The 12,392-nt window shown below is 44.8% G+C and overlaps 1 protein-coding gene and 1 long non-coding RNA gene across 3 annotated transcripts in view; one reads left to right on the top strand and one right to left on the bottom strand.

The window, feature by feature from the left end:
- The window catches only part of LOC127604617 (uncharacterized), a 147,938-nt gene extending 135,829 nt beyond the window's left edge, over positions 1–12,109 (top strand). Inside the window, exon 2 of the long non-coding RNA XR_007963374.1 lies at positions 11,912–12,109. This is a non-coding gene — a long non-coding RNA (uncharacterized LOC127604617). The remainder of the gene's footprint in view (positions 1–11,911) is intronic.
- The window catches only part of il1rapl2 (interleukin 1 receptor accessory protein-like 2), a 259,705-nt gene that overhangs the window by 176,975 nt on the left and 70,338 nt on the right, over positions 1–12,392 (bottom strand). The gene's annotated exons all lie outside the window — the stretch shown is intronic.

Genomic DNA, 12,392 nt, shown 5'->3' with positions numbered 1-12,392 from the left:
TGATTAGGATAAACCCCAGGACCAAGATCACGCTTTTCGGGATTTTAAATGATTTTAGAGGTTATCTTGATGACGAGAAACTGACGGTGTTGATTCTTCAGATTCTCAGTCCCGCCTTTGATACTGTAGACCAGGAGTGCCCAACTGGTCCACGGGTTGGTCCCAAGTCAACCGCGAGTGGGGGAATAGAAGGAAATTGGAATTTTCTTTTTTTTTTAAAAAGATGTGTGCGTGTGTGTGTGTGTGTGTGTGCGCACATGAACACATGTGTTTTCAATATTATGTTTATTTTTTTGTGAGTGTACACTGCACCCTAAGATTTATATCAATCTCACATCCACAATACAAGTATTCAAATAAATAAGTGAATTAAAAAAAAGAGATCGCCTTTAACCTACGGTGAGCATGATCTGCATCACAGTAAGTTGTTCACGGTCAGCAGTCTGCAGTTGTAGCTACCGATCAGAGCCATTGAGATAGATCTATTTTTTTGTTTATTGTCATTCAACGTTTGTTTGATCCGCAATGCACCAATAGCATTGTCAAAGAATGTGAATCTGGAGCGCCACGTGCAGCATTTTAAAATGGTACATGCGAGAGATATTGTATAGATCAGTGGTCACCAACATGGTGCCCGCGGGCACCAGGTAGCCCGTGAAGACCACTTGAGTAGCCCGCCAGTGCCTGGACATTGTGATTTGCTAGTAGAAATTATGATTTAAAAATGCAAACATTGGCAGTACTGTGAGACATTTCGAAACACGATCAAAGTCTGACAATTTAAATCATCAAGTATTAAAAATAACACATCCTCATATTATTGAAGGTATTTTGGACAAATATGTTATTTCAGACGTGTATCAATTTGGTAGCCCTTCACACAATCGGTACACATGAAGTTGCTCTCACCCTCAAAAATGTTGGTGACACCTGGTATAGATGATCGTGATATTTCTGCCCTAAACATGCTACACAATTCCTCTCTGTGTCAGGTCTCCCACTAGGATAGGCAGTGATTTCCTTTTGACAAACTCAGTCTTGTATCTACTTTCTTTTTCTGTTTAGTTCATCTTAGGGTATGCTATGGTTGTTGTTCATCACAAAATGCGGGCATTTGTGTGTCTGCACACGTGTATCTGTTTGTGTGTGTGTGTGTGTGTGTGTGTGTGTGTGTGTGTGTGTGTGTGTGTGTGTGTGTGTGTGTGTGTGTGTGTGGGTGTGTGTGTGTGTGTGTGTGTGTGTGTGTGTGTGTGTGTGTGTGTGTGTGTGCGTGTGTGCATACGGGCATTTGTGGGAACGGGTCGATCGCGGGAGGTTAGCTGCTTAAAAAGTAAATCTGTGAAAAAATGTTGTCGACCAAATCATTCTGACTTAAATATATGGCTGGACTCTGCTGCTCACAACGGTTTTCATCCTGCCTCACTGAAATGGCAGGTTCGCTTTTGTGCATTATTTAGAGATTTTTTTTTTTTTTAATATATGTATTTTGTGCAAGGTGATGGTCATTTTCAGTAAGTGGTGCAAAGAATGATTGTGTTGTGTTTCCAACAGGTTGGGCGCCGATGTGTGTGATCCTGCATGAAAAAGTAATTTGGAATTCATTGAATCGCTGCGGGTGATTTACTGTATTGTTGTAGTCTATTGTTATCGTCACCACTATATACACCACTGGCATTGCATTTAGTTTCACCTGGCCAGGTGTGACTGTGCCCTTCAATGATAAATGCCTTGATCAGTGCTGTAAAGGAAATACATGTGCCCAATGATGTTGGCCGAATATACAATATGGGACACAAATAAACTTCCCAACGACAAAGTCATATTGGACAAAAATCGTTTGTTCAGTATATGTGAAGATGTCCACGTTTGTAGGATTAGAAAAAAAATGACAGTGGCAAGTCTGTATTCGCCCCCCCCCCACCACCAATTTTTGTAGTATGCTCTTTAAATTCAAGGAAGAGCAAGAAGATTTCGCTAGAGAAATTAATTCCGACTCCTCCTACTCAGGAAACTGAGGTCTTTTTGGGTTCAGGGTCGCTCCTTAATACTTTCTATAACTCGGTGGTGGCCTCGGCCATCCATTATGGCATTGTCTGCTGGTCAGGCAGCATCTCAGCCTGGGACAGAAAGAGACTGGAGCGACTGGTCAGGAAGGCCAGTTCTGTCCTGGGTTGCTCCCTTGACACTCTGGAGGAGGTGGGCAACAGAAGGGTGCTAACTAAGCTAAAAGCTATGATGGCCACTCCCTCCCACGCCCTCCAGCCCGCCCTGACAGCACTTGGTAGCTCCTTCAGCCAGAGACTGTTACACCCGTGCTGCAAGAAGGAGAGATACCGACGCTCGTTCCTACCGACTGTTGTCAGGCTGCTGAATAAAAATAACAATAATAATAATAATTACATGATGTGAAAGACAATTGTAAATAGCACTGCGATTTATCCATTTTGTGTTTATATTGCACTTAATTGAACGGTGTTTGTTGTTTTTTCTTCTTCTTTCTTCTTTCTACCTACATTCTTGCTGCTGGAGGCTGTAAGTTTCCCCAGTGTGGGACAAATAAAGGATATCTTATCTTATCTTATAATTGATGTTTGTCATTTTTAAAGAACCTCCATAGTGCGTGTCTTCTTGTATCTGACTTTCTTTTGCCACCAGCTGCCTTGCCCAGGGGCACATTTACCTTTATTTCCCTCTAGCTAGCTTTTCAAACGGCCTCGAACCTGCGGCTGTTGTCACGCCATGCTTTCAGTGGCCTAGGGGCCAGTTATGAGTGAGCGCTCTGAACTCTGCTCGAGCAGCAAGTGGCCACTTAATTTTTTGAGCAGACCAGTTTAAAAAAAAATAAAACCTCAGCCATTCATCATGATAGGGGTGTGAATGCTACAATTTGGCGGAGGGAAGATTGAGTGACAAAAATGAACTATAAAATTGCTGTGGTAATTGAAACTCTGTCAGTAAAACAGTAGCTTCCATGGTATGCAGCCCACCTAATTGATTAGTGCATTAACAATGTCAATAATGCCACTGCAATGGAAAGCGGCAAAACATCATTTTGTCTTCTTTTATGAGTGTGTCATGGCTGCTCTGTGCACCAGTCCCCTCGTTGAAAGCCGACTGAGATCAATGGCATCGCTGTTCAACTGACTCAAGAGACCTTGCTATGATGCATGGGCCTCCTGAGGTGTGTACTGACGCTTGTGTATGCGGATACAGCAGTGTGTATTAGCGAGTGTACGGAGAGGCTAATTCATAATCATGACAGGAAATACTCCATCATATCGCAGTCATCTTTAGCAAACAGCGGGGCGGAGAGAGGGGACTAAGAGAAATGGAAGGGAGGAGAAGGACGGGCATTAGATTGAAATAGATGAGGGTCGAATGGGACAAAGACGGACAAGATGAAGCAAGCTAATTCAACTCTCACAACTGTGCCGTTAAGAATAATGAGCACATTTGTAGTGCACCAGTCATTTCATGCCAATATTACAAGCAGAGGAGTGACAAATTAGGACATAAACAGTCATGTTACAGGGTCGGGTGCAAACACTGATTAGTGAAAGGCATTCAGGGTTATCATTAGGCATTAATTACACTTACCACAAGATAAACAAGAAACTGCCATTTGCAAGCCAAATTGATGAATAAACTGAACTTTTGAAGATTATAATGTATTACATCACAGCACGGGCGGCCCGGTAGTCCAGTGGTTAGCACGTCGGCTTCACAGTGCAGAGGTACCGGGTTCGATTCCAGCTCCGGCCTCCCTGTGTGGAGTTTGCATGTTCTCCCCGGGCCTGCGTGGGTTTTCTCCGGGTGCTCCGGTTTCCTCCCACATTCCAAAAACATGCGTGGCAGGCTGATTGAACACTCTAAATTGTCCCTAGGTGTGAGTGTGAGTGCGAATGGTTGTTCGTCTCTGTGTGCCCTGCGATTGGCTGGCAACCGATTCAGGGTGTCCCCCGCCTACTGCCCGGAGACAGCTGGGATAGGCTCCAGCACCCCCCGCGACCCTAGTGAGGATCAAGCGGCTTGGAAGATGAATGAATGAATGAATGAATGAATCACAGCACGTCATACAGCGCCATCAACACATTTCTACGATATATGTCGTACAATACCTTCAAAGTAAATTCATGCATCCATCCATTTTTGAACCGCTTGATCCTCACTAGGATCGCGGGGGGTGCTGGAGCCTATCCCAGCTGCCTTCGGGCAGTAGGCGCGGGACACTCTGAACCGGTTGCCAGCCAATCGCAGGGCACACAAAAACGAACAACCATTCGCGCTCACACTCATACCTGGGGACAATTTAGAGTGTTCAATCAGCCTGCCATGCATGTTTTTGGAATTTGAGAGGAAACCGGACGACCTGGAGAAAACCCATGCAGGCATGGGGAGAACATGCAAACTCCACACAGGAAGGCCGGAGCCGGGATGGAACCCACGACCTCTGCACTGTGAGGTCGGTGCGCTAGTCACTTGTCCACCGAGCCGCCTCGAAGTAAATTACAAATTAAATTTACTTAAACAATTAGATTTGAATGCTGATAAGCACATTTTTTTCTTGTTTCTTTTGAGTGATACAATAAGTGCGGTCAATGTACAGCAGCTAATGTCCGCCTGCCCCACAGAGACAAAAAAGACAACATACAGCCCCCTGCCCCCAGTCTTTGTTGCACCCCTAAATCTCTGATCCTCGAATCACCTCTGAGTCTTGCAAATAATGTAAACGGCTCACGTGCGCTTTTTCTCATGCCGCATGATGTAATTTGCCCTCTGCATCACACATTACAGCTATCTAATTGTTCGTTGCTCTAAATTGGCCCACAGTATGGCTCCAAAGACACTGAAAACTGCAAACTTTACAGTCAAATTAACTTCGTTAACCACTTTCGTTCCACTTTACCTTTGAGGTAAACAAGCGATAAGTGCCATAGTTATTGCTTTTAAGTCTGAGGAATGGTTTTGCAAGATTACATATGGAAGTTGTTAAAATGTTTTTTTTTTTTAATTAAATGACACTACTTATGAGAAAATTTTGTCAGGAACCTTGCAAAAACTCCCCCAAAGGGCAGCTGTTGAGGAGGCCCTTGGAGCGTTACATTTTAAAGAATCGAGCTAATTATAGCAGGAGTGGAACACAAAATGGTGATAAAAGAAATGCTCTGGAAACCACCTTTGTCACCGTTACCGCAAGCGGATGACTTAAAATAATATGGTATTTCAAGTGCATGTTCAGTATTATAATTTTGAGGGAGAATAAAGCACATCAGGTGACATTTACCCTCTGCAAGCAGGGGTTACTTCTCGGGGCATCTGTACTACGTCAGCTGGATAGACCGAAGGACTCAGCAGTTTGGAATGACCCGCTATTCGCTTGATGCTTGCGCCAGTATCACTTTGAGAGGAGTCACTGTTGTTGGCGTTCAGTATTCTGAGCATGAATGACTGAGGGAAGACCGCAGGGCACACCGGGGCATGCGTGCCTCAGAGGCAGCTGGAGAATGATGACAGAGTGAAAGCATTTTTACTTGCCCAGCTTGCGCTTTTAACACTTAACAAGGATATTTGAATATGCTTTTAAAATAAAGATGGTGGCAAAAGTCACGTCACGTAAGTAACAAACTACCGGTAGTATGTTAGTATTGTTGTAAGTTCTATTTGTGTGTGTTACTGCCGCGTCTGTGTTCAAGTTGTTAGACGGATTAACGTTTCCCGTAATAAGCATGCTAATTTTTGTTGGCCCAACTATTTTGCTTCCTTGTATGTTACCATTATGCGATTGGCTGACAACCAGTTCGGGGTGTCGCCCGCCTACTGCCAGCTGGGATAGGTTCCACCACGCCTGCGACTCCCGTTAGGATAAGTGGATCAGATGATGGAGAAATGAATGGATGGAGGGAGATGTTACCATTAAGCGCGCTGACTTGTATTCTATACTAATGCAAATTGAAGCGCTCTTGTGTTAAAAATGTTTTGAATAAATATGTATTGTGATGAATAAACAGTCCATTGCCTCATATTTTGAGAATTGTTTGCTTTATTCTGAGATGAGCACTGCACATTCAGGCAGGAAAGAATAGAGAGAAAAACAATTGCCAGGTGCAGTAAATAAGGAGAAACGGCACAAAGTAACGTTGTGAGGCAAAAATACTGCTGGTGCCACAATAAAATATGGACAGCAAAAATAAGGCCCAACATTTTAGAATTCAGTGGCTCGTTAACTTTTCATGGCCACGCCATTTTCCTTCGATGTGAAGGCTGCATACCGTAGGTTGCGTTTTCCGCATGATGTGAGCATGCACTTCAGCAGTGTTTTGAAAATTTTAAAATGAATTTAAAAAAACAGCAACCCTTGAACAATAAAAGCAACATTCCTGCATCAGGGAAAATCTGTCAAGAAGGGGCATTGTTGTTTAAGTAGGCGCTAAATTCGCGGAGGCTTATCGTCTAAACTTTACAACGATGAAAAGGTTGATCAAAATGTGTGCTTTGCATAGGCAAGACATGCCCAGTCGTTTGTGTACTTACTATGACGCACACTGTGTTTTACAGCAATGTGGCGTATGTGTGGGAGACAGTCTGACAAGTTTCAGGCGGTGAGGATGTTTGTGGCATGTTATGCGTCACAAATCGTTGATGTGCAAATGACACTCAAGCCACTGCTAACAATTTAATACTTAATCATTGCAAGTGTGATTTCCACCCGCTAGACTATATTAGAGTGTGTACAGCTGTAATTGTGCACGGAAACACAAGTTATTACTGATCTGAACTGAATGTAATTTTTGTTGCCGTAAGTGAAAGAACCAAGGTGCTTGGCTCTGACAATTATATTTTGACGTTCAGAAATTACATATGAATGCCGACGCGTGCTGATGCTAAGCCATAATGCCATTTGAATTTGGCACTAGAACAGTGATTAATGCACAACAGCATAGGAAATGAATAATTTGACAGTGGGCCAATAAAGATGGGGGAAAAAAGGATTAAAAATATAATTATTTTAAGTTCAATCAAACCCACAAAATAATAGTTTGGGGTCAATGTTTAACAGTTGCATTAATACCACTCAGGAATAAAATGTACACATTCATCCATTTTCAACACAACTTATCTTGAACAAGGTCATGGGGGGTGCTGGAGCCCATCCCAGCTGACACATATAGAGACAACTACCCATTCACACCCACATCCACACTGTCACTGAATGGGAAAGAGATCCAACGCTGCCCGCACACAATGAATGTAACATGACACCATCAGCGACAGCACCTTTACCTTCCAGGCTCTCTCCAGCTCCTCTCTGAGCCCTTGGTATTTCTCGAGTTTCTCGTGTTCCTTCTTTATGATGTTTCCATCACTTGGGACCGCTACATTCACTACAACGGCTTTCCTCTGCCCTTTATCTATGATCACGATATCTGGTTGGTTCGCCATTACCATCTTGTTAGTCTGGATCTGGAAGTCACACAGGATCTTCGCTCTGTTATTCTCCACCACCTTCGGAGGTGTTTCCCATTTTGACCTTGGGGTTTCCAGTCCATACTCCGGCACAGATGTTTCGGTAGACTATGCCAGCCACCTGGTTATGGTGTTCCATGTATGCTTTCCCTGCCAGCATCTTACACCCTGCAGTTATTTGTTGGATCATCTCAGGTGCCTCTTTGCACAACCTACACCTTGGGTCTTGTCTGGTGTGGTATATCTGGGCCTCAATGGCTCTGGTGCTCAGGGCCTGCCAGGATGAGTGCCTCTGTGCTGTCCTTCAGGCCAGCCCTCTCTAGCCACTGATAGGACTTCTTGAGATTGGCCACTTCAGTTATGGTCCGGTGGTACTTCCCGTGTAGGGGCTTGTCCTCCCATGATGGTCCCTCTTCCAGCTCCTCATCCTCTGTTCCCCATTGTCTGAGACATTCTCTGAGTACGTCATCCGTTGGAGCCTTCTCCTTGATGTAATCATGGAGCTTGGATGTTTCATCCTGGACAGTGGCTCTCACACTTAACTAGTCCCCGGCCTCCTTCCTTTCGGCCTGCGTACAGTCTCAGGGTGCTGGATTTGGGATGGTACCATCCATGCATGGTTAGGAGCTTTCAGGTCTTAACGTCCGTGGTCTGAATCTCTTCCTTTGGCCACCTTATTATTCGTGCAGGGTATCTGATCACTGGCAGGGCATAGCTGTTTATTGCCCGGGTCTTATTCTTGCCATTGAGCTGGCTTCTTAGGACTTGCCTCACTCACTGGAGGTATTTGGCCGTAGCCGCTTTCCTTGTTGCCAGTTTGAGGTTTCCATTGGCTTGTGGTATACCGAGGTACTTGTAGCTGTCCTCAATGTCTGCTATTGTTCCTTCAGGGAGTGAGACCCCTTCAGTGCGGACTACCTTACCTCTCTTAGTCACCATCCGACTACATTTCTCAAGCCCGAATGACATCCCGATGTCACTGCTGTAGATCCTGGTTGTGTGGATCAGGGAGATTATGTCCCTTTCGCTCTTAGCATACAGCTTTATGTCATCCATGTAGAGGAGGTGACTGATCGTAGCTCCATTTCTGAGGCGGTATCCATAGCCTGTCTTGGTGATTACTTGGCTTAGGGGGTTCAGTCCTATGCAGAACAGCAGTGGGGAGAGTGCATCACCTTGGTATATGCCACATTTGATGGACACTTGGGTAAGTGGCTTGCCATTGGCTTCAAGTGTGGTTTTCCACATCCTCATCGAGGGCTCTTAGGTTCCTGTTCACCTTATACAGTGCACTCCGCTTAATAGAACACCATTGGGCCAAAGCGCTTCTGTTCTACTAAGCGGAGTTTCTATTAACCGGAGACACTTTATTAGGTACACCTTCAGATACGTCGACGACCAAGTTATGCACGCAGAAAAACCCCTGCTGACAAGTTAGAAGAGGTATTTCGACTGTGGACGTCCATATCTTTAATCAAACAACAAAACAACAACTTTAATCAACTTCAGTCAAACATCTCAAATCACGAGAAAAATTTCGTTACTTTTGTCTGGAAACAGGAGTCCGTAATTTTGCGGTTGACTTCCCTCTCAATGCGCTGGATAAGAGGGAAGTCCTGGAAACCGCGGGCGTAACTTCTGAGAATCCGGCAATGCATCGTATCGTCTGAGTATGTCCTTCTTATAGCCCTTGTCTCTTGAATGAAGTTGAAGCCATTGTGACGTGCGTGTGTCTATGTGTGGAGTGACGCGTGCTACCCGTTACTTTATACGGCTAGAACTACCGCGTGTTCTCGCGATAGTGGTACAGTATCGCGATAGCTACACTTCGAAAACCACTAGTTTACAATGTTCATTGCTTACGGCCTGTTCTATTAAGCGGAGATCTGTTCTACTAAGCGGAGTATCTTTATAGGAAATTGCATTAGGTAAATCCGTTCCAGAGCCCTTTGCTCTATTAAGCGGATTACTCTATTAACCGGTGTTCTATTAAGCGGAGTGCACTGTACAACTCCAAGCATTCAGTGATGCATGTATGTGGCATCGAGTCATAGGCTTTCTTGTAATCAATCCAGGCTGTGCACAGGTTGGTACGTCGGGAACTGCATTCTTGTGCGACTGTTCTGTCAACCAGGAGCTGATGTTTGTATACTTCTGTGCTTCGCTCATGTATTGATCCATGTGTCCGCTTATCTTAGCCGCAATGATGCCTGACATGAGCTTCCATGTTGTGGAGAGACAGGTTATTGGCTGATAGTTGGATGGGACTGCACCGTTTGAGGGATCCTTCATAAACAGGATCGTTCGCCCTTCGGTTAGCCATCCTGGATGAGTCCCATCCCTCAGCAGCTGGTTCATTTGTGCTGCTAGGCGCTCATGGAGTGCTGTGAGGTTCTTTAGCCAGTAGGTGTGGACCATGTCCGGGCCTGGTGCTGTCCAGTTCTTCATATCTGAGACTCTTTTCTGTATTTTATGTCTGCCACTGTTATGGTTACTGGGTTCTGTTCAGGGAGGTTGCTGTGCTCCTCTCTCAGGGCCACCAGCCATTGTGCACTGCTGTTATGTGCAACCTCCTTCTCCCATATGCCTTTCCAGTACCTTTCAGTTTCCTGTCTTGGTGGGTCAGCTCTGTTGTTAGGACACTGCCACTGAGCGTACACTATCACAGGTTGTGTTGCGAACAGCCTGTTTATTCGTCCGGCCTCATTCTCTTTCGCATAGTCTACCGAAACATCTGTGCAGAGTATGGACTGGAAACCCCAAGGTCAAAATGGGAAACACCTCCGAAGGTGGTGGAGAATGACAGAGCGAAGATCCTGTGGGACTTCCAGGTCCAGACTGACAAGATGGTAATGGCGAACCAACCAGATATCGTGATCATAGATAAAGGGCAGAGGAAAGCCGTTGTAGTGGATGTAGTGGTCCCAAGTGATGGAAACATCAGGAAGAAGGAACATGAGAAACTCGAGAAATACCAAGGGCTCAGAGAGGAGCTGGAGAGAGCCTGGAAGGTAAAGGTGACAGTCGTGCCTGTGGTGGTTGGAGCACTCGGGGCAGTGACCCCCAAACTAGATGAGTGGTTGCAACAGATCCCGGGAACAACATCGGACATCTCAGTCCAGAAATGTGCAGTGTTGGGAACAGCAAGGATACTGCGCAGAACCCTCAAGCTTCCTGGCCTCTGGTAGCGGACCCGAGCTGAATGAGGGACGGACACCACCCGAGGGGTGAGATGAGGATTTTTTAATTTAATATATATATATATATATATATATATATATATATATATATATATATATATTATATACCCGAGGGGGGGTGAGACGAGGAATTTTTTTTTATATTAGAGCTGTCAGTTTAGCGTGTTTTTATTGGCATTAATTTAAATGAATTTTAACTGAATTATTTTTTTTTCTCGCGAGATTAACGCGGCAGCGTCACAGCGGATGTTATGTTGCTCTACAAATAAACCAGAAACAAAAGAACAAGCGTGCTGCATCGGTCCACGCACGATTGTTTTGCCAGCCATAGCAGCACGAGACACCGAAAACGGATACTTAAAGAGTTTATGAATGGAAAGTTTACTTTTAAAAAGTTGCCAAATTGTTCCACTGACAAGACCAAAGTTACCTGGATCATATACAGTGTTCCATGTCCATATAAATAGAGCGGGTGGATCTTCTCTGTGTTCGTCTGACAGTGACAATGAAGTTCAGCGGTGCAGTGGTAGTGACCTCGCAGAAATAAAACGTCTTCAGTGTTGTCATCGATCCAAGTGTAGTCATCCGAAATTATGTCTACACAAAGCCGTAGAGAGACTTCTGCACAAGAAGGACCAACAGAATCAACATAGCCTGACTGCTGTGTTGAAAGCAAACTTGAGAAAAACGAAGTATGCAACCGTGGCTTAAATCCACTTTTGGCTGAGTACTAGTTTACCTGTGATGTGCACTTTATAATGTTACATTGCTCTGTTTTGATTCCATAAAAAAGAGCTGTTAAAGCAGCTGTTGTGTGCCAAAATATGTCTTTCACTGTTGTTGATGATGATGTTGGTGTAGTTCCCCAACAGTTTAAACATGCTGTGGTCCAACCCTTGATCAAGAAACGGTCTTGATCCAGATGTTCTGTCAAGTTACAGGCCCATTTCAAAACTGCCTTTCATTTCCAAAATTCTGGAAAAAGTGGTGCACATGCAGTTGAAACTTTTCTTGGGTGAACATAACATCTTGGAGGTCTTCCAGTCAGGTTTCAAGACGATGCATAGCACGGAGTCAGCCCTGTTAGGCGTTTCTAATGACATCCTCCTGGCAAATGACTCTGGAGACCACGTGTGTCTGGTCTTATTGGACTTAACTGCAGCATTTGATACAGTGGATCACGGTATTCTGCTGACTCGTTTGCAGCACTTGGTGGGCATTGGTGGCAGTGCTCTTGAGTGGTTTAGGTCCTATCTAGCTGACAGGACCTTTTGTGTCAGCCTTGGCTGCTCTGAGTCACGCACTGCTCCCCTGTCATGTGGTGTTCCACAGGGCTCAATTCTGGGGCCTCTGCTGTTCTCGCTGTATCTGCTCCCATTGGGTTCCATCTTAAGGAAACATGGTATTCCCTTCCACTGCTATGCAGATGACTGCCAGATCTATGTCCCACTGAGCAAGAAAGACGTCTTCTCATTAAGGCCACTCCTATCCTGTCTGAAAGACATCAAAACCTGGATGGCACAAAATTTCTTGAAATTCAACGAAAAGAAGACAGAGGTGATATTGTTTGGTCCCAGTGGCCCTTGTACATTCCATCCTGTAGACTTGGGCCCCCTGTCTCCTTATTTGAAATCAACGGTCTCAAACTTGGGCCTTAAACTAGTCAGTGATTTCAAACTCGATCGGCAAATTGGTGCCGTTGTCAAATCCAGCTTCTTTCACCTTAGA

The sequence above is a fragment of the Hippocampus zosterae genome, chromosome 1, assembly GCF_025434085.1.
Source record: "Hippocampus zosterae strain Florida chromosome 1, ASM2543408v3, whole genome shotgun sequence".
Lineage (NCBI taxonomy): Eukaryota > Metazoa > Chordata > Actinopteri > Syngnathiformes > Syngnathidae > Hippocampus > Hippocampus zosterae.
Note: the sequence above shows the minus strand (reverse complement) of the source record. Positions and strands in the feature narration are given on the sequence as shown.